The sequence below is a fragment of the Pseudorasbora parva genome, chromosome 10 (assembly GCF_024679245.1).
Source record: "Pseudorasbora parva isolate DD20220531a chromosome 10, ASM2467924v1, whole genome shotgun sequence".
In the NCBI taxonomy this organism is placed as follows: Eukaryota; Metazoa; Chordata; class Actinopteri; order Cypriniformes; family Gobionidae; genus Pseudorasbora; species Pseudorasbora parva.
In genome coordinates, this window is record NC_090181.1 from 9754072 (window position 1) to 9777665 (window position 23594).

At 37.4% G+C, this 23594-nt stretch overlaps 1 long non-coding RNA gene across 3 annotated transcripts in view; it reads left to right on the plus strand.

Annotated features, from left to right (window-relative positions):
- The first annotated feature begins 754 nt into the window (after positions 1 to 754).
- LOC137090556 (uncharacterized) overlaps positions 755 to 23594 on the plus strand; it is a 47903-nt gene continuing 25063 nt past the window's right edge. For all 3 annotated transcript variants that reach the window (XR_010907894.1, XR_010907893.1, XR_010907895.1), the window contains exons 1-2: positions 755 to 1083; positions 3301 to 3465. This is a non-coding gene — a long non-coding RNA (uncharacterized lncRNA). The remainder of the gene's footprint in view (positions 1084 to 3300; positions 3466 to 23594) is intronic.

Below are 23594 nucleotides of genomic sequence, written 5' to 3' on the forward strand. Positions count from 1 at the left end.
TGACCCCTGTCCACAGCGGCAAAAGTAGGCACGTGAGCATCGGGTGCGTGTGCGTCGCTTTCCTGGGGCACACTTGGCACCATAATGCACCATATTCGGCTTAGAAACCTTGGGTCCTGCCATCCATGTGGATGTTACTTTGACACGTACCAACTACCTAAGCATTTTTGCAGACCATATACACCCTTTCATGGAAACGGTATTCCCTGGTGGCTGTGGCCTATTTTAGCAGGATATTGCGCCCTCCCACAAAGGATGTTCTGTCAAACATGTTCAGAAATGGTTTGAGGACCACAACAACGAGTTTGAGGTGTTGACTTGGCCTCCAAATTTTCCACAGATCTCAATCCAATTGAGCATCTGGGGGATATGCTGAACTATCAACCCATTGGAGGCCCAAACTCGCAACTTACAGGACTTAAAGGATCTGCTGCTAACATCTTGGTGCCAGATACCACAGCACACCTTCAGGGGTCTAGTGTATAAATACACACTCCTTTAATGCATAGATATTTAAGAAATTTTTGCATGTATATGTTGTATATTTATAATTTATCTTGTATATATTTTATATATAAAAAATAATATATTTTTCTTAAATACATACATTCATGTGTGTATTTATATATACATAATAATTACACACAGTATTATGTAAACACAAACTTTTATTTTGGATGCGATTATTCACTACTAACCAGCACTACAAATACTGCCTTCACTTGCTATCAGAAATTTGATAATTCCCCCTTCTGAAGTCGTGATTAACTTTCATCGCATTTAAATTTTGAAATGGGAAGGCGTTTATGTGCAATTTTTACCTAGGAAACGTATTTTTACGATCATTTCGAGAGCACGTGAAGGCAGCATAATAATAGTGTGGGAGTGGCATGTTTTGTCACAACGAGTGAGAAAGATTGACATGGCCGCTAAATCATGGGAAATCACTCGTCTAAAAAAACAAAAACAAAACGCAGAACAGAGGAGAAAAGAGAAAGCTCGCAATAAAACGAGAAGCAACACTTGTTTGTGAACAGGGGATTTGAAAAGCGACGGGAATATGGTGGTTTTATTACTCAACAGGTGAGTACGGTATTTTTTTCAAACGGATGTAGACAAGAGTTCAATAAAGCATTAGGCCTACTTTGCATGCTACTTTGTTGCGAAGGGTCATTTCATTAGGGTTGTTGTAGTGCTGTAACGTTACTGGAATTTATGAAGGAAGTGTCTATTGAAGGGTCATTTTATTATGGTTGTTGTAGCGCTGACTGGGATTTATTAATTAAAAATTGTCACATTTGTCTCCTTCGCGGTCAAAAATGACCGACATAGGAAATGAATGGAAAATATGAAAAAACACAAAAACTCAGGGAATCTTTTGGTGATACAAACCACAAATCAGCCATTCCCATTAACCAGAAAAAAAGTAAATAGCAATGTAGGGGTGACACTAAAATATCAAGAGTGCAAAATAGACACAACCACCCCCCACACACACATGAATAGCGCGCGCCTATAACACAGAGCACATTTTTGCGAATATGTGAAACAAAATCAATAATTCAGCCACAATGCAGTAAAAAAACACAACAAGGAAGAGGTTGATCTTTAAAACATCAAGATTTCAAAACAGACATAAACACTCAGAGACGCATGCACAAACCACAATAACATACAAATGAACTGGTATGGCTGTAATTCATGTGGTAAAATTGAGCCATTTGTTTGTGTTATTTGAGTATTTATGTCTCAAATAAGAGGTTAAAATCAGACCCGTTATGCGGTGATAAAACATACCTGTTTATTTTTGTTACATTTTTATTGAATTTTGATGTTATATGTTTAAAATCTCCTCTATGCTCAGGTTTGAATGTAAAATTAATGCAAAAACTGGCATTCAAATCAACATTAAAAATAAATATCTAAACCTTGGCAAAAGGTAGTCTTTGAGAATGTCTAAGTATAAATCCAAATCCACAACTTAATAAAAATAAGTATTTATGTCTAAAAACACTAAAGAATTTATAATCTACTTTAGAGTTATATAGGAACCTAGTGGTCATAACTGGGCATTACATCAGTTTTTCTTTTTTTTACTGCCACTAGAGGGCAATAACTACCTTCAATTTTTTTTGAATGCCCTGTCTCTATTTTAACATGGAATACTGTTTTAATGTATTTTTTTTTTTAAAAATGTTGTATTATTTTCAATGGGGATAATAGCTAATAAAAAAATTATAAATATTGCATATCATCACAAAATACCCTCAAAATTCTAAATAATAATCAAAAAAATATTATATTACATTTTAAGGCTTTGGTCACTTTTGACTGGGAGGAGAACAAGTGTGACCTTAAAACGAAGAGGACCCTTTATCCTAGTTTTAAACTGTGCTATTGTCGGTAGATACTCAAATTTAAGCTGTTTCTGCAATTTATACCAGGAAATATTGTGTATTAATTAATAGACACAGTATTTTCCTGGTATAATTTGCAGAAAAGGGGATGCATTAATGGGTAGCCTGTAGCTACAGTAACGGCTAGCTTGAGATCCTTTCCATCTAATGTTACACTGGTTATCTATTTTAAACCTAGTATGTTTTATAAGCAGTAGGATAAGCATAATCATCTGCACTGAGCCGAAGCACAACCAAAACAACAGTGATCTTCCACACAATACTTGCACTTTTGTAACTGCTAGAGGGCCAAAAATTACATATTGTACCAGTAAAACAGTAAACTGTTAAAGACTTAAAAGATTCAAATTCAAGATATTTTTACATGTAATAACATTATTGAAACACACAATAATTTCAGTTAACACTGAACATATTCATAAACTTTTATCTCACTTTATTGTTTGCATACTTACACATTTCATATATGAAAATGAAAATGTGTGACGATATATCATTTTTTAAAAGTATTTATACAGTATGTTCAAATATATTTATACAAAAAGTACCATATTTTATCACATGTACTTCATATATTATGAAACCGTAACATTATTTTTCAGTTAGTATCCTTTTTTTATCTGTAAAGCTGAATTTAAAAATATATATATATTACAGTAAATGTGTGGCAGCGCGCTTTTGCATTCCTTTAGAGAATGTAAAAATCCTGTTTTATTTATGCATTCTAATTTGTACATACATTTTGTACCTTTTTGTACTTGATTTTGGTGAAAAGCAACCTGATATTTAAGCACTTTTAATAGTAAAATTGTGGTGCCAGTTTAATAGACATAATGCATCTGTTCTAAAAATTACTTTATTTCTGATCCACACTCCTAAACAGCAAGTTGCGGTAATGCACCTATCGATGGACGTCAATCCCCATAAGAACTCAAGAAGAAGGAGACTTGGCATCCGCTGGTGGGCCATTCCATGCTTCTTACTCCAGACCAGTAGGTGGCGGACATGCACTTTTTATGTTGGTGTGTGAAAACAGCAGATGAAGCAGGTAAACATTTTTTAGCATGTTTAAATGTTAACCCCCTCCCCCCAAAAAAGATTGGAAAAGAATTGTTTCATTTCTGTTATGAAAAGATGTCATATATGTTTGGAACGGATACATTTAATTTTCATTGCTTCATGAACAAGTTTAGCATCAGTTGCTCACATTTTGAATTTTAGAACATGACACCATGACAAACACTAAGATTTAGGTCTTTTTGATCTGTGTGCCGCTCACAGTGGTTGTCATAGACGCCCACGAATCCCATATGTAATGAAATATGTGACCTTCACACTACAGGGAATAAAAAAACAGTTGTTGCGCGACAGCTACAGCTTTCAACGGCAGCAATTTTCTCCTTCAGACCGCACACATGACTTCACTATAATCACTGTTTGGAATGCCGTCAATCAGAGCGCTTGAGATTAGCATCAGACAACTGCACTCGGCTGGTTATGCAGTTTGTAGGTCTGGCCATTTGAGAAATGTTGATTTCAAAGCTTGAGTGTCTTTGGTGAAAGGAAATAAATTAGTATTAAATTGTTTGCATACAAGGAAAGAAGTTGGCGAGAACAACCAGCTGTGTTGGCAGATTCGGTGTGTCTTGCATTTTAATGACGTCTGGCCCGTTTTTTTAAGGCACTTCTTCTAGCTGTCTTTTGTCTTTCATAGTTTACAATACATATTTCACAAAATTCACTTGCATTTGAGTCAAAGTCTGGTACTTTCTGATCACGTGCCACTGAGTTTTTTAAAATAGATCCATGCTCATGATGATTAGTGCTGATTTTAACTTTTCCATATTTTAATGTGCAACAATAGATATTCTGAATATATATATATATATATATATATATATATATATATATATTCAGACTTATATTCTGTTTAAATGCCTTTAAAGCAGCACTAGGTAACTTTTGCTCTCGGGGTCACCCTACAGTTGGGAAACAGTATTGTCCTCTACTACGTCGTAAACTCTGTCATCCTACATCAGGGGATGCGCGGTTGCATTTGTTGACATGACAACCATGATAGCCCTGAACACTGCAGAAGGAGTTCACATGCAGGTGTTCTGCTTGCGTCGCGTGTGAAATGTCTTTATCCCAGCTACAGTGGCATGTTTCAGCATGTCATATGAATATAATTTCATGGGTTTTATTATTTTCAAACGCCAAATGATCGCGATGCTCACGTTTACAAGCCAGCGTCATTATAATAGCCTAGTCTATTGGTCATAGTGTTACAGAATCTATATGATCCTTCAATTCAGTGTCAATTCAGTGTTGAGCGGTAGGTAATACCATATATCGTCAACATTAGGTCTGTGCGATATTGAAGAATAAAGTGATATGCGATACACTTTTAAATAATGCGTTTTTTAATTTGATACAATATTGCTATTAGTGTGTAAAATCTATTTAAGTTACATTAAAAAAATATTTAAACTGAGAATGATACCATTTGTGTGTTTCACATTCTTTCTGGGAAAAGAAAGCGTCTCTACAACTTCTGAAAGTGACCAGCAGTGTTTTAGCAAAAATTAATGTGCACAATGTAGTTTTAAAGGTGAACTATGTAGTATTTTTGCAGTAAAATATCCAAAAACCACTAGGCCAGTGTTATATATTTTGTTCAGTTGAGTACCTACAATATCCCAGAAGTTTCCAACTGTTTGTAAATTGTGAGAAAATTGCTATTTTAACTAAGGACAGGGACGTTTCAACATTGCATTTGAGGGAGTCGCCTGTCAATTGCGTCATATCTGCGTTACCCTCAGTTTCGGCTTTTATTTGACAGGAGCGCTTTACTCTTAGCAGTGTGAACAAGTGAACGCACAGAGTAAAGTCATAACATCGTTTTAAACACACTTAAATGTATCTAATATGATAAACAGAGCGGCATTACCTCAAAATCATAACCGGAAGAGCGGGTCTGTGCAGGTGCCCGGCGACTGTGTCCCGTCCCTTCATAATAAAAGTCCCGGTATTTGCGAGGCGGGTATTTGTTTAACAATCGCTCCAGCAGCTGTGCTCAGGTCCAGAACGCTCGGTCCTGCTCTGCTTTAGACTACAGTAACGTTAATAACCGCATGCATGAACGTGATTTCTGCCCGAGTCCTATTTTCCACCGGCTGTGATGAGAAGACCACATCTCCTAAGATGCTGCGCTCACACTTTGCATCATCAAACTACGATTTGTTTTGAATAGGCGCCCTCTAGTGGACGGAAAGCTCCATAGTGCACCTTTAACATCAATGTAAACAAACCAAAATTGTAATTGTAAATGTAATGCAGACACGAAACTGAACTGAAGGGATCACGCGCTTTCAGAGAGGCGACTTGTGCACATTTCGGTATGTGTGTGTGTCAGACAGCGCAAGACTGCAAATTGTTGTTTTTTGCAAGTTATTGCATTTAATAACTCTTTTTAACATCAAGCAAGTCACATAAGAAAAAGTTGTGTGCCCAGTCTATTCTCTGCTATATTTGTCACAGCTTCGACCTAAAACATACACTTTTTCACGATGTTGAAGTAGCCTATTAAAATCATTCAGATATTGCATGCCGATGCAATATGCTTATTGCGATATATACATTTGCGATATTTCGATAATTTCAATATATTGCACAGCCCTAGTCAATATTATAATAACAAGCTACCATAGATGAATCTGCAAACTTGAGGCAAGACAAATAAACAAATATTACAGACATGCTAGGTATCCTAAAATATGATTTGATCTTGTGTGTCTTATGTATTTACTACACGTGTTTACGTGAGGTGGGGGTGGTGGTGGTGGTGGAAGTGACGTATATGCCGTAAAGCAGTCAAATTTTGTAGTTCTTTTTGTTCTTGGGTTACTACCCGAAACCCGAAGATTAAAATTACGATTCAAATTATACAGACCCCTTCAGGCTATGGCAGACGCGTCATTCAACCTATTGTAAGTCGATGTATCATCACAGGAGTCTTGAAAATACATTATGAAGGTTGAAAAGTTATCTAGTGCTGCTTTAATGTCAATTTAATACATCCGTGGATTTACTTTGATTGTATACATTAATCAGGGAAAATATAATATACGGTATAATATAAAATATGGGGACAAATGCACTCGCAAATTATCACGTGAAACTAAATAACATCCAATCAGAAACCAAGCTCACAGAAGTCCTTCTTCACACTGTCTCCATGACTCCCCAACCCTCCTGCAAATTTTCTGTGAAAAGCATTCAATACACTAAAAGTACAATTTCTTTTTGCTGGTCGTCCTCCATGTTTGTTTACTTTAAAGTCACATTTGAGATGTTTGATGGGAGAGATTTTGCACCAGGCAGCACTCTTATTTGCGAATGTAATCTGTTTGTGTGTGATGTGCTTTATTGGCCACACACTAGAGGAACAAACCGGTTAAATCTATGATTTCTTATCCTTATGTTTGTCTCTCACACTTTGCAAATCTTATAAGAGTTTAAATATCTTCAAGTGTGGCCCCAGCTTAACAGCCCAGAAGCCAGGTTAAGAAACATCTCTAATCCCATATAAGGAGCCCAGATAATCGACATGCTGATACTGGGATTTAATGGCAGCTAGTGTGAATATCCTTACCAGAAGCTTAGACTCCACTGGGACCTGTGCTACTAACAGATGGACTTCTCTAATGAAAAAGACCCTTTTAATTAGCCTGTCCATGGACGTTTATTCACCTCGTATGGCCATCTCCCCAATAAAGTTTCATTGAGCGGGCTGGCCTTGCAGCAGGTTTCCGGCATCTGCCATCTGGTGGGCTGGGGGCTCTGTGATGGCAAAGTGGCACCCTTGTTTCTTCCTACTTCAGTGAGCCGGAAAGGGGCCGAGAGAATCGAGCGAGGAGCTGAATCTGGGAGGCGGTGTATGGGTCTTTCTTGTCACCTTTCACCATCTTTGGTGGATGGGTTATTCTTCATGCATGTTAAACTGCTATAATGTAATAGTGACAACAGGAAAAGCAACACAGAATGAGGGCCATGTAACCTCCCACAGTCAAGCAGAACTGATTCATGCTGTTGTTTCTGATGACGTATCGTTTCTTTGCTGAGACCAGCTTTACATTCTGGGATCAGTGTTAAAAACCTGGTTTGTATGTCCTTACCTTCTTAATGTAATTATCCAACCATCAAAGTAGGATAAACGACAGTACATAAGCTATTAAAATGTCTATAAGGCTTCTGTAAGTCCATCCATCCATCCATCCATCCATCCATCCATCCATCCATCCATCTTCAAGAATGGCTAAGACAATAGAACTTTAGTCATTAGAAGAATCATTATGAAATATAACATTGATTTGTAGTGATTCTAATAATGTTGAACTAAAAGTTTCATTGTTGAAGGCGAAGTGCTCCCTGTTGAAGGCGAAGTGCAAACAGTGCTAGTCTCGATCTCAGCCACAGGTTAACTGTATTTCCTTCCTCACAGCCTGCTCTCCATTATAGAAACATGATAAGATAAATTGTATTCATGAGTTTTACTTGTTCTTGGATGGAAAGCACAAATTGAGTCTATTTTCGTGTGCTCTTTGTGCCCTTCTTCTCACTGGAAGGCGTCTATTCCTGATTATGCTTTATTCGAAGGTGGACATTTGATTTGGCTGCTACTTGATTGTTTTCCCACTGCAGAATGCACAGAAGGTCATACTGTAACCTCCTTTGGCAAACAAACTGGCTGCCTGCACACAAAAAGGCAAAAGGGAAAGAATGTGCTTTGAACATCTTGAGATGCAGCAGAGTAAACTTCATGAGAGATTTTGAACATTAAAGTAGGCTTCAAATGGTAAAACTGGCCACCCTTCCTTCCTTCCTCCCTCCCTTGAAACGCCAACACATGAACGTGTTTTAATGTTTTTTCCAAAGTTGTTCCAACATAAAATAAATGTAGCTATTGTTTTTCCCCATCAATAGAAAAAGGAATTTGATTCGCATACATCTTAGTTGTTGTCCGCTCTGATTAATACCGTTCAAAGGAACAAATCTTTCATTGTAACTCTTTGAAGTGAGGATAGGTAGTGATAAAATGATGCATGAATGTCTAACCCTCAGATGCAGCTGTGCAGAGCAAAAGTAATTCACACCGCATTGAAATAAGCAGAAAAATTATTCATTAATTTATGTGACTCCCTGTTTTGATAATCTCGCCAACATTATGAAATCATTATTATTTGGGAAAGAAGGGATGGTATCTGTCTATCTGTCTGTCTGTCTGTAATCTATCATCTAGTTTTTAATTACTTAAAAAGTGAGCATACAAATGAAATCTTTTTTAGTTTATATAGTGTTAGGTGCTATATATAGGCCAATTATATGGTTTCTTGTTTGATCTTGCCAGAACATCTTCTTCTCCTACATGAAGCAGTGAGTGAAACACTCCATTTGACCTTTTATAATACAACGAGATCTTCAGCCATTCTCATGCCTTCAATTTATAAAGGTCTAAGGAAACTCATAACTTACTGGATAGCTAATTATTTTACTTTTACAGCATGATTGCTTGATGAGAAGAAACGCAGGAAAATCCCCAAGGCCGCTGAAAATCAGAACGCTAGATTTAATGGATGCTCTTTCATGATGCTGACTTCAGCACTAGTGTGTGATGTGAAATTCTGTTTTACTGTATAGGCTCAAACTGATCGGGATGAATAGTTGTGCATGTCCTCACCCAGTAGCACATATACACACATTGAAGTGCTGAGACCTGTAAAAATCAAACTGACAACTGGAGATATCGGTGAATATAGGGTAGTCAACACATGTCATGAAATGGAGGCTTGGATGGATTTTGATGGTCATATTATATATGTATGTGTGAAGACATTACTGGACATGGACATGTAATGCGGTAAAGACCTGCCTGGAACTACTTTAGCTGTGCGTTTCCCTGGAAATAGTTGCACAGCAGAACGTTCATCAACCAATCAGATACAGCCTCGTAGTATAATACAATTTAAAATAATGTTTTTTTATATTAATATACTATAAAATATCATTTGTTTCTGTTATGCAAAGCTGAATTTTCATGAGCCATTACTCCAGTCTTCAGTGTCACATGATCTTTAGAAATCATTCTGATATGCTGGAAACCTGTGACACTTTTTTCAGGATTTATTTATGAATGAAACATTAAAGGGATTCTTCACCACTTTTTCATATTAAACCATGTTATTCCCTTAACTAAAACGAGTTGATGCATACATCTCTCGTCTGAGTGTGTGCTCTTAATCTCTCTGATGTGCGGTGATGATTTGATAGCATTTAGCTTAGCCCAGTTCATTCACTATGGTACCAAACAGAGATTAAGTTAGAAGCGACTAAACAGTTACACTAATAGTTGAACGATCAAGAATGATGACATAAAATAAAACGTGGCGCTTTTCTAAGCGGATTAAAAAGGAGAACTATAATGTATAGAGCAATAGCACTTCTGAGAGTACTTCGACTCGGCGCAGTAAAAAGTCCCGTCTGAAACATCCTCCCTCACATCTCACAGGGGGAGGGGGAGATGTTTTCTTGTTTCTTGGGGGGAGGGGGAGATGTCACCTTTCGTTTTCTTCTTAAGTAAAGAAATTAAGATGTGCTTAAGAAAATATTTTAGAACTTGAATTGATCAAGAATTAAAATAAATTATTTTCAAAAGATTGTTCCCCTTTTTGTGAATCTGGCCCCAGGGATTGCTAATTATACCCCTTTTCCCCCAAGGTAGTGCTGGTGCTAGTTCTGAGCCAGAGCCTAATGTCAAATCCGTTCTTTGTGTTTCCACACCCAAAGCACCAGCTCCGAGCCAGGAAAAGTGGTTGTTAAGTAGCACCAAAACATTGGTGGGCTGGAAGTAAGAACCGATTACATCAGGCGCTGGGGGTGGGGTCAACAAGATGAACACAAACTTTAGATCCGCCATTTTTTAAATAGCAGGTATTGGAGCTAAAAGCTGCTGCTCGTTTGTAATTACTGTCTAAACAAATTACTGCAAACCGTATGAATGCGTTGGATTCGCTGTGTTTTGATGCTGATGATTTACGATGTCGTAAAGCCATGCGAATTAATAGTAATGCAACATTCGCCATTGTTGATGGAAGGCTTGTTTGAGATGCATCGACAGGGCTTGACATTAACTTTTTTGCTCACCAGCCACCGTGGCTAGTGGTTTTCCAAAGTTACTAGCCACTCAGCATTTTCACTGGCCACAATTTTGCAGTTTGGAAATTACATTTTATATGATTAAAGTTGACTTTGGCATGCCTAAATTACTTGATTTTGAAGATTTAAAACCCTTTCAAACTTTCACATGCGTGAGAGAGCCTACTCTACGATAAATTAAGCTTCACTTCACTGAAGCTACCCCCCTATAGGAAATGTAGCAAGCTAAGCTACAGCACTTGGCAATGGTAGTTTACTATATCTAAGCTAGTTTTTATTTATTTAATTTTACATTGAACCAACTTCATTCCAATCAACGCTATCTCTGTGATCAATAAAATTCGATAGACAAAAAAGTAGATAGACATGCATACTTTTTCAGTTAGGCTATTCAAAAATTGTCGAAATCGATTTGGCAACAAAAACATGTGATCCATAATATTAACAAAACCAGGTGTCGAGAGTGTGTGTATGCTCATCTGTAGCCTATGTGTATGATATGTGTTTGCATTTATGCTCAATTTAGACTTGGGCACTTTTGCAGGAAACTAAGTTAATTTACAACTCAACTCAGCTCAGCTCAAAGTAAGCTACAGTAGCAAAAGAATTAAGACCTGCTCCAAATAGTACCAACATGGCAAAAAACAAAACGTGCCTATATTTGTGTGTGTGTGTTCTCCATGGAAAAGTTTCATTCATTCATATCAAGAGGTGGCCAGGCTGGACTCCGATGCTTTTAATAAGAGGTGTTTATTCAAGAGACACAATAGATTATTTTAAAACTTGAAGACGATTTCTCTTTTGTCACCGCGCGGATGACGCACGTGCAACAGCGAACTGAGCGCTCGGAAACAAACGTCAACTACTAGATAGTGCGCGTATCCAGTGCACCGACGAACCCGTCTTTCCGCGCTCATTGCCAAAGGAGTCCTTTGAAAGGCTCGCGCGCATCTGTGCGCGTCTGCGCGAGCCATAAAGGAACGTAGAAAGTGAAGTATATCAACGACTTGGCAGTTGGTTTCCAATTTGAGCTTGATCTTCAGAAATTTAGCGATGCTACTGCCCAACACTGACAAGGAGAACTGATTGTGCGTTTGACAGAGCTTCTGCACGCTTCTGTTGTGTCATTCAGCGCGATTCCGCCTATCCCGCCTTCACTAACTGCAAGTTGATCGATAAAGAATTGTAAGACAATTTTAATTTTGTGATACGGTCTTCGCATTTCATTTGGCTGTAGGCTGAAATTATATTCAACCCGCCAAATGGGCTAGTGGGAGTGGCTGCCTTACCCGCCACAGCTGAAATCTACCCGCATTTGGCGCGTTGGCGGGTGTTAATGTCAAGCCCTGTGCATCGGCACTGTGCAGACCAATTGCCGTATGACAACGAGTCCAGCGAGAGCATATTACTCCTTAAGGGGGTCGCACACCGGACGCGGAGCTCGGCGGCGCGCCGTGCAGCGTCTCAGGTATCGCACACCGGACGCGCACATTTTAAAAGGCTACGTTTATTATACATTCCCCAAAATATGTTTAGACTTTATTCAAGCTGTTGAACTCAGAATGTAAAACAAATGTGTCTTGTAGCAAAGGTTGAAATCAGTATACCTTAACGATAATATACTTTTAATATAAAGCCTTGAAATGGCGCTCTGTGGCGCGGCAGGATTTAGAACAACTTCCTGAGTCGCCGCGGACAGGCGCCGAATGCCGCCACCGGTGTGCGTACACTCATTGAAAACAATTTGTTCGAATTTTAAAGACGTGGCGCGCCGCCGAGCGCCGCCGAGCTCCGCGTCCGGTGTTCGACCCCCTTTATGCTTTTGATTCACTCATGCGTTTTTTTTATATCATACGCAGGTCGGTCTGCAGAGCGTTGATGCATTAGAACTTGTGTGTGTGTGTGTTTCCCGCTGCCTCGCTAGCATTGCTGAGAAAGATGCGACCTAAGACGTGGCTCTGTTGTGGCTCTCAGCATGTGGAAAAGCAATCGGTTCTTAGAAGGCTCCTCAGTCGAACCGACTACAAACTGGCATTAGCACTGGCTCTGAACTAGCACCTGGTTGGAAAAGGGGTATTGGTGACCTCTGGCCAATTGTATGAATTTTAAACTTTTAATATTTTAAACTAAACTCAAAATCAGGTGAATTTGTGTACAAATGAGGGGGAAAAAATCCACCTAGAATGCTGAACAACAAACCTGTCAGATTGTTTTCCCAATGGCTTTATAAAAAGACGTAACTCTGCCTTCTCCCCAAAGATGTGGCTGTTATGTTTCATTATTTTTTTGTGTTCATTGTTGCTCAAGTGCCTGAGATGAAATTGTTGTATTGATTTGTCTGGTGGAGCAAATTAGACTCTGGCTCTGGAGACAAGCTAACCATTCATTTTGAACTGCCTAGTTTACCTCCCACCTCGTTGGGCTCTGGACAGACATTTCTTCTAAGGTTTAATTACCACTGGTTACCTGACTGCTGTAACAGCCGAACACACACACACACACATACTGCCCCTTTAATTAGGTGTCAGCTGTTTTAGGACTACAGCTCATTGATCAGGACATGATGGTTAATAAGAAGTGAAGTTCTGGTGGTTCCTTTATTGAAATAGATGATACTGAGCTGGGTCAGGAAGTGACATCATATGGGGCTCAGAAAGCTGGATGGGAGTTTGTGTTTACAGGATCTGCTTTAACTTGATTTATTTTCTGATAAAATCTTAATTTTGATCAGTTTCTACAATATATATATATAAAAAAAAAAATTATATGAAGTATTTATTGAGCCCACAATTTGCAAATTAGAATGAATTCTGAAGGACCACGCGACACTGAAGACTGGAGTAATAATGCTGAAAATGTTGCTTTGCTATTACATGAATAAATTACATTTTAAAATATGTATTGCACAATTTTTACTTTATTTTTGTATCAAATAAATGCATTTTTGTTGGGCATAAGAGTCATATGCATTATATTACAGTAAATATACTGTGCTCCCTGACTGAGACAAATATAGTCTGCTTTTTTATTATTATGCATAGAATTTAACATAGGTAAATATTAATTCAGAAGCAAGGGAAATAACAACTGTTCATTAAGGTCATATTTTTGCCTTTATTGTATAGCTCTGTTACACTCATTAGTGTGTCTTTTGTGTCTGCATAAGTCCGAGCACTTGGACAGTCCTACTTGTGGGCACCTGGTCGTAGGCTGGTAAACTGGCATTGTTGCTCTCCAGGACTGTGCCTGCAAGAGTTTTGGCAGAATCTACATTCCCCTCCCCCTTCCTCTGTTCACCCTCTCCTCACAGTTGTTCATGAATATGAATGAAGGGTGAGTCTTGCTAGCATCATTAATGTGCCTCAAGTCCACATAAATCACACCAATATAAAACTCCAAATGCTTTGCTAGTAAAGGTTGGTGATAACGGGACAGGAGGAAGAGAGGGAGACTAACATGACTTGGCTATGGACGCTTCCCTTAGAGGGTTTTGTGTTCAACATTGGCCTCATGTTTTAAGGAATCAAAAAGCTCAAAGGTGTGGCCATTATTCTTCACTGTTGTTCGATGAATTATCTTATGCGGGCAGAATCCATTAATTTCAATAAGAATCCAGGTGATCAGGAATTTTGAGTGAGGGTGAAATATTTTTCAGCACGTTTCACTACAGTGTCCAGTTGGTTTTGTTGCCCAAAAGAAAGCTGCTAGGTTTGGAAGTGACTCTTATCTGTGAGTTGTGCTTCATACATACCTACACTGTTGCCTCTGTCACCTTTGTCTTTTGGCTTGCTCAGTTGGGGACAGTACATATTCTTTATATATATATATATATATATATATATATATATATATATATATATATATATATATTAGGGGTGTAACGATACACGTATTCTTATTGAACCGTTCAATATATATATATAATATCCTGCTGGAAGTAGCCATCAGAGGATGGGTAAATGGTGGTCATAAAGGGATGGACAATGCAGAAACAATGCTCAGGTAGGCCGTGGCATTTAAACAATGCCCAATTGGCACTAAGGGGCCTAAAGTGTGCCAAGAAAACATCCCCCACACCATTACACCACCACCACCACCACCAGCCTGCAGGGGTAACACGGCATGATGGATCCATGTTCTCATTCTGTTTACGCCAAATTCTGACTCTACCATCTGAATGTCTCAACAGAAATCGAGACTCATCAGACCAGGCAACATTCTCCTTTGTCCTCTAGCATCAACAAGGCATTTTTCGCCCACAGGACTGCCGCATACTGGATGTTTTTCCCTTTTCACACCATTCTTTGTAAACTCTAGAAATGGTTGTACGTGAAAATCCCAGTAACTGAGCAGATTGTGAAATACTCAGTCTGGCCCGTCTGGCACCAACAACCATACCATGCTCAACATTGCTTAAATCACCTTTCTTTCCCATTTTGACATTCAGTTTGGAGTTCAGGAGATTGTCTTGACCACGACCACAACCACAAATGCATTAAAGCAACTACCATGTGTTTGGTTGATTAGATAGTTGCATTAATGAGAAATTTAACAGGTGTTCCTAATAATCCTTTAGGTGACTGCATAATATATAAAACTTTGTGTACGGGACGATTCTAGGATTTTCATTTTAGGGGTTAGTGTTAAAAAAAAGATTTCTGTGATCTACAAATGATCTATACATTTTAAGATGTTCTAAAGACCAAAAAAAAATGGATAACAATAGCTTGAAAACCATGTCGGTAGGCAGATGTGACACTTTTTTTTTCATTTTTGTCAGTGAAGTAAACATATGGTTAACTGATATTTATGTTTTATGAATCATTTTCGTAGACATGCTAATTTACCAAAGACTATCATGAAAAGCTAGGTAACTAAGTTTATTAAATTAATTCACAATATGCACACATTCATTACTAATCTTCTGCCCAATACAGGCTGAAAAAGATGAGCTTTTTAATTTACTGAAGGCTACAAATGGAACAATTATACACATTTTCAATATGTACACATTCATTATTAACCCTATGCCTAATCTGAAGAAGAAAAAAAATGGCTTTAATATTTCTTGTTTGTTAATTACATAATAAATCACATTACATATTACTATTTTCAGTTCAAAATGGCGGCAAAATTAGACAAAAGTTAGACAAAATGCCTGAATATTTAGGGACCTAGGGACACCCTTGTATATGTAGTCTTATGGAGGAGCTCCAGAAGGAAAAAGGCCACTGTAGCAGCAATGTTAAAGGCTCAGAGAAGGAGGCTGGAATGGTGAAAAAACAATGTGGTTAGTACTTTTTTCATCTTCAAACCAAACTTGGGTCTTCAGCCAACAAAGTTTAAATCCTGTCTTGCTAGTGCATTTCCTGTAATGTTTACACGTAAGGTCAGTAGATCTTTTGAAGCAAAAATCGATCGCATGTGCGTTTACACTACAAAAGCAATCCAGCTTTTGTAGTGTGCTTTCATCTACTTCGCGAAGTGGTCGAAATTGGACAAGCACAAATCTTTTAGAACTGGTTCACACCTCATGTCACATCCCCATGTGATCTGATTACCCAAGACACATCGTCTCCGTGGGACTTAAGGGCTGCGTCCGAAACCTGTAAAATGCTGCTTTCGGAGGACACATTTGAAGGCAGAAAGGCATCAAGCCACGTCCGAATCTAATGTTTGCTTCACTTCCTGTCTCCTGAGATACCTTCATCTGATCCATTTTTGAAGGCAGCATACATGTGTCCTTCACTGCCTTTGATGTCCCACAATCCTGTGCTTTCCATTCAGTGACAGTTGAGCTGGGGAAAAAAAGATGGCATCCAGAAGTTGTGTTTGCTGGCCAGTTTGTGTGTAAATGTACGTTTTTTTTTACCAACATATTACATTTCTGATGTAATTTTTAGTGAGAAATCACTACTGTAGTAATTAAATATGTTTAGTTCTCACCAAAGCTCTCTCTATTTAGCTGTAGATCATTAAACTGTTACACTGCCTTAGAAGTCTGTCTGAAATTAGTTTCGTGAGGTGCCTTCATGCACAAAACGCTGCCTGCAGAGTCATTGTCTGATGGTTTTTGGACACAGCCAAGATGTGTTTGGCGGGCAGGTGACACTCATTAGCACTCACACCACCAGCCTTGTTCCATTCCCACTGCTCTTGGCCCCTCCCTGCTTGCCACAGTAACAAATAAATTCCTTTTTCATTCATTGTTTGTTATTGTCCATCAATGAATCCCATTTAACACACTTCCGAATTGATCTACTTGGGAAAATTTATTAAAACTACCTTCATGGTGACATTTTTTTTCCCAAGTATGATGTTGGTAAATACTGGATGAAACAGTTGTCTTGGTCATGGAACATCATTCTGTTAGTAAGCCAAGCCCTAAATGTTGCCTGATAAAAATGTTGTTCGAAAATCAAGTTTTAAGTTTCTGATCAGTAAATGGGGCGCATTTACCGTTGCTCTGATAAATATTGTGAGAGAAATCCAGTCATTGCAACAGGAATCTGCACAATCTCTGTTATTGACAATGGAGTTCTTTTTTTCACACACTAATGTAACTGCACCGTAACACATCCTGCTTGCCAAATGTTTCACCCCAGTTTCACTGTAGTTTCATTAGCGTGAGGAGCTTTTTTCCCCCCTCAGCTTGAGAAGTGTCTGACACATTAAAAATAGATGCACCTCAGCGTCCTGGTTAATTACGTCATGCATTGTTTCTTCAAAGAAGCACGCCAAGATGGAGGTCTTTAAAAGAGAATATCTCAGATTTAGGGCAGTTGTTTCGAGTTGCTCACTAGAGATTTTCTATAAATATAAATTCACGTTGAGCTTAAGTTTAGTTCTGTTGGCTTGGAGAAGAGAGCAGCTGCTAACGGGGGGTCTTTACGATAGGGTCCTCAAAGCTTTAGCCTTTCAAAGTCACTGAGAGGCTTCTGCACAAAATTTACAAAGTGCACCACATCCAAAAAAGGCCAGAAGGGGTAAACAACAGGGAAGAGAGGCGTTGGTGAAAACCGGGCCCGTTCTGACAGTATTTTGACTTCTTCTGTTTGTCTGGGATGCCTCACATTGTTTGTGTTGTCTGGCAGAGAATTATGTTTGTAATGATTCTCTTGTGATGGATGGTTTAGCCTCGTCCGCTAATCTCTTCACATTCAAATCAATCATTTTCATCCACAGTGTAATTCAATACTGGTGAATAACTATGTGTTGTTTAGAGGTAATGGAGATGCTAATTCAAATTCGCCTTTTGCAGCTTTAAATTGGAAAAATATAATCAGTTTTCTGGATGTTCCGTTTCTACACCACTGACAACTCAATACAAACATGAAAATGAGGTGAACTCTTGTCTGTGATGAATTCATTTCGGTTCACAAATTTATAAAAACCTAATGTGTAATGACATTTTATTCAGTTTCATGATTAATTATTTATCATTTTCATTTTTCATATTTTTTTCATTCTAGACCATTGGGAATAGATGATGTGCTGTTTCTAAAATGAATTGAATCATTTGTTGTTATAATTGACAAATTAAAACGTTTCTTTTTTTGTGGTTTGATTTGGTCTAGATACTCAGGATTCCTCAGTAAGGTGACACTTACAATGGGAGCACAGATGTAGTAACGAAGGACAGATACATTGTTAATTTATATTTTCGATTAACTTTATTTAGATGGTCCTCTTTAGGTATTCCATTGACTATAAGTAAACGTTGCACCTACATGTCAACTAACAACTAACATTAGAGTGAGTGTTAGTGTTAGGAATAGGGTTAGGGTTAGTAGAAAAAGTTCTACTTTTAGTCAATATTGTGAGGGATCATCAAAATAAAGTGTTAGCAGATATTAAGCAGACAGTCTACTAATACTTATATAATGAGAGTTGACATGTAGATAAAGTGTTACGTCTAGTCAACAGAATGTCTAAAGTGGACCATCAAGTGTTATAAAGTGTTACTTTTACTCCAGTACATTTATCCTGACCTTTTTGTTACATTTGTGAGCACAAGAGATCAGAATGATTCATTTTGCAAATCACAAATCTGATTCTGAATATATATACTGTATATATATACTGTGTATATATATACTGTATGTATATATATATATATATATATATATATATATATATATATATATATATATATATATATATATATATATATATAATAGTGAATTGCGTTTTTCTTTTTGGTTTTGCATTTAATTAATTATTTTCCCACAAATTCTATAATTTGCCTCGATCCCACTATACTGAAAAACGCGACATACATTCACGTTAGTGGTAGAGTTATACTCACGGAACACTATAGTTATTCACAATCAGGAAAGTTCATTATTTGCATGCGTTTTAAAGCCTTACCAGTTAAACATTTCATTCGCGTGCTTATGCTCCGTTTTAACAAGCACTTTTCCGAGCACACGCACTAAAAGCCTGTCAAACACGTAAATACTGGATTAAGTAGTCTTACTGCGTTAATACTATCAAATACACACAATGTTTACACAAACACAGTTGTTATGTCTATAGTGAAAGTAAAATTGGCATGTGTCTGTGTTTTAGATGCATGCATGCCTTAAATTTACAGCAGCGGAGCCTAGTGAACACGCCGTCCTTAAAGGGACAGTTCACCTCTGAAATTGTCATTATTTACTCACTCTAATATTGTTCCAAATCTGTATTCATTTCTCGATGACAGAGTTTTCATTTTTGAGTGAACTATCCCTTTAATGTTAGTACAACAACAAAAGACAAAGAGAAAATCACTGAGAAAATCACTGCTCTTGACTGAAAACCACATATGGTCTATGTAGTTTATTTTTACATATACATTTAATTTCACACTTAAATGCTGCTGTACAGTATTATCTTGTAAATTACCAGTATTACCAGTGTAAATCTTTATGTGTATTTATTTTATATTATACAATACACTAGGAATGTGTACAAGTTTTTTTTTTTTAAAGTAAAGTTTTAAGTTTAAGTAAAGTTTTTCAATGCTTTTAAGTACAACAAAGAAAGATTATTGCAATAAAAACAAGCCTTTTTTCTCCTTAACCTCTTGCTGTTCCTGTTGCCTAAGAATAGAATAGAAAAAAACTGATGTGACAAGCCACCAGAACCAAACCGAAAACCGTGGTTAAAAACCGAGGTATGTATTGAACTGTGGACTAACTGTACTATATATATATATATTTAAATATTTAAACAAACTATTTTTTTTAACCAACTTTAATAACAAGTTGACACATGTGTATTGAATGTAACGTCACAATCATATTGCATATTAACACAATTTCACAATGTTATCTTCAAATGTGTATGAAATGGTGATCATTTTCAATATGAGAATTAAATGTAAAACCTTTTATAAAATTATAACACTAATTGGTTTCACAGACAAGGCTTAAGCCTATAGTCCCAGACTAAAATGCATGTTTGAACTGAAATATGTCAGTGCCATTGTCTTTAAAACCTCCAGTAATTGACCACATTGACTTCAATTGTAAGGGCCTCACCTTAATCATTCTTAAAATGTTACTTATTGTTATTTCATTAGTGAAAAGAAATTCTTAAGCCATGCCCTCATCAAATGATCTTTTTGTAGTTTGATTATTATTTCATTGATGTCAGGATTAAAGATTGTACATGTATGTGAAAGACGCATGATCCAGAGGTTTTTGAGCGGATGATGGATTCACTGTTTTGATGGATGAATGATGCTTTTGATTCTCTCATCATGTTCGATTTGTTTTTGATTTCCTTGGGGATGCAGCAGGCTGGCACATCACTCATTGAACTCTGTTGAAATCCCATTGAATTGCTGAAAATGATAGTGACTAACCCAATAAACCAGCTTTAACAGCTTGGCTCTCCCACTTTACGCAGAATGAGATTATGAAAGGCTGAACGCTGGTATTAACCTGGTGATGTAATTAGCTCTGCAGGTTGAGTGCTAATACAGTTATCAAGCATGCTGAATATCCCCTAATCTGATTAGGAACTGACCCCTCCTTCTTCACTGGATTCTGCTGTAAAGTGAACGTCCTGCTACGTCCGTTTGTCTTTCAGCTGACTTTGACAGGGAGACGATCTTCATCTGACCCTGACCTGTAGCAGTCACATCCGTTTACGGTCAGTTACAGTTCTAATGTGTGTAATTGGCTCTTTGTTTTTGAGCTCTGCAGACTGATGCTTACAAATGAGAGGAAGATACAGGATTGTAACTCACCAAAACATTTGAAGGGTTTTAAACGGAAATAAAAATAGCTAAACTTTTGTATTAATTTACGAGTCAATAATGTGACATACATTTTTGCCCCAGGCCGGGTTTATTCTTATTTTTTTCTGGTAAAAATACATAAAAATGTCATGCAGACAATGATATACATATTTTCTACAATTAACATGTTTTAATGTTCTGAACTAGTTTTATTTTTTACATTTTTGTGGGGCTTAAAGTAAAATAGTCAAGTATAATAATAATAATAATAATAATAATAATCAATGTATAATAAATAATAATAATAATAATAACATTTACAATTTATTATTATTATCAGAATTTTTCTTCTGTCATAATTTATTTTCTTTAAAATGTTTTCACGGTCTAAGGTATTTATTTTATAACGTTAATTTGATGGTTGCAACCCATGACATTTTCAGAGTATTATAATTATTATTGCAAATATTATGTGTTTTTTTTTTTTATTGAGAGAGAGAGAGAGAGAGAGAGAGAGAGAGATAGAGAGAGAGAGAGAGAGAGAGAGAGAGAGAGAGAGAGAGAGAGAGAGAGAGAGAGAGAGAGAGAGAGAGATGCTAGGCCAGAAATGTTCCATAGATAGGCTATAATTGTAACTCAAGGTCATGAATTGAAAAACAGGGCCATGACAAAAGGCAACTGATGTCCTCACCAGGCCAGGTCGGTTTAAATTACACAGCACAAAGAATGCAAAGCATAACCATACTGATAAAACCATAATTGGAGAGGATTATGGAGTCTGGATATATATCATATTTAAAGTTTACTCTATAAAACATAATTCATAACAGAAGAAGGCAGAAGATACATTTTAAAACAGCGAATAGTTCATGAGGATGAGAAAATGTTCAGCTTTTTCATTTTGGATGAACTATTCCTTGCAAAAACATCTCTGTATCAATTAAAGTAATTGATAGCAATTTTACTATTATTAAATTAAGTAGGCATACATTTTCCTTCTAATGGACAATACAGTGCGCACACTTAAAGGAGTAGTTCACCCAAAATTGAAAATTAGCCCATGATTGATTCCCCCTCATGTCATCCTAGTTGTATATGACATTCTTCTTTCAGACGAATACTATCAGAGTTCTATTAAAAAATGTCCTGGCTAATCCAAGGTTTTTAATGGCATTGAATGACAGTTTATGTCCATAAAAGTACATCTATTTAAAACTAACTTCAGCTAACTGACATATGCAAATTCACGAGAGACTGGCGTTCCAGTGTATAAGTCGGACACGTGTAGCATAAGTTCCGGTGACGAATGCGGAAGTACAGATGATATAGCAAAACAAAACTTGATTCTTGCGAGAACTAGTATATTCTCCCCGGAGTGTCCTGTATCATACACTGGAACGCCAGTCTCTCATGAACGTGTGTATGACAGTTAGTTATCAGATAATTAATGCCTGTGGAATCTCACTGAAACGCTTCGCTTCGAATTCAGAAGGCCTTTATTAACCCCCAGAGCCATGTGGGGAGCACTTTTATGATGGATAGATGCACTTTTATGGACTTCAAAACAGAAACGGCCATTTACTGCCATTATGCAATTTTAATTGAATTAGTCTGAAAGAAGAATGTCATATGCACTTAGGATGATTTGAGGGTGAGTAAATCATGGGCTAATTTTCGTTTTTGGCTGCTCTATCCCTTTAAAGTACACGGTTTGCATTATGACGGTGCAGCAGTTGTGTTTGTTCCCATCTCCTCCTCTTGTCTGGATGTCCTGGGTTGTCTTGTCTGGTACAGTGCCTCATTTCCTGCTGAGCTCTGGATTGAGTTTCTGGCTATGTTTCAATAGTGACCTCCACCTGTGATGGAATCAAAACAGAATGAGTTTTAGTTCTTTCCTCATATCTGTAATGTGTTTTGAGCCCGCTTGCCCTAGCAGATCGAGATCAATGGTTTTCTGATCAGTAATCAGTGCTAAAAAAAGTGTTCTTTAGCAATATTGAATTGAGGAGGCTTCGACACATTTTCCTTTCTTGTAGCTATATTGTCTGCAGGCATTATGTGTTCTTGCTGGATATATTAGGGTGAATTAGGTTAAATGCAATTGATTTTGCGCTTTCTGAAATTAACTAGGAATTCACTTTTGAACTTCAGACCTCAATAATAACTAGAATATGGTAATATTAAAATGGATTATGATGCACATTACTCAATGTCTTAGATTGCCTTGCCCTTCCTGATTTTGCCGAGTTAGACGTGTTCAACAACATTCAAATTTAGTCCTAACCATATCCCTACCCCTTAACCTAGCCCTACCCATTATTTATCCCCAAAATCAGAGGGAAATGAAAGGTGTATCATTTGTCTGTCTTTACTTTCTCAGTTTTTTTCTGTTGTCATTTAACTAGCTAATTTCCCTGGTGTATAAATAATTCCTGTTTGGTTCAGTTCAATGTCGGTCATTGTCCGTGTGAAGTTGGTTGTGTTAGTTTTCTCTATGTATTCCTGCAAGTTTTTAATTCAAAACTTTTTCTGAGTTCCCTATTTCTTTGTGAGCTAGTCACTATAGCCTTCCGTGACAGAGTGGCTGGCTGAATAACACATTTAAAGATAGACTTACTTGCTTGGCATCGTCTTATCACCTGCCAAGTCATGCCACTATTGGAGTACTGGTGGTGGAGGCAAACGAAAGCATGCAGCAAGGAGACTCTTTGTTCACCTTCAGCAAGGCAGAG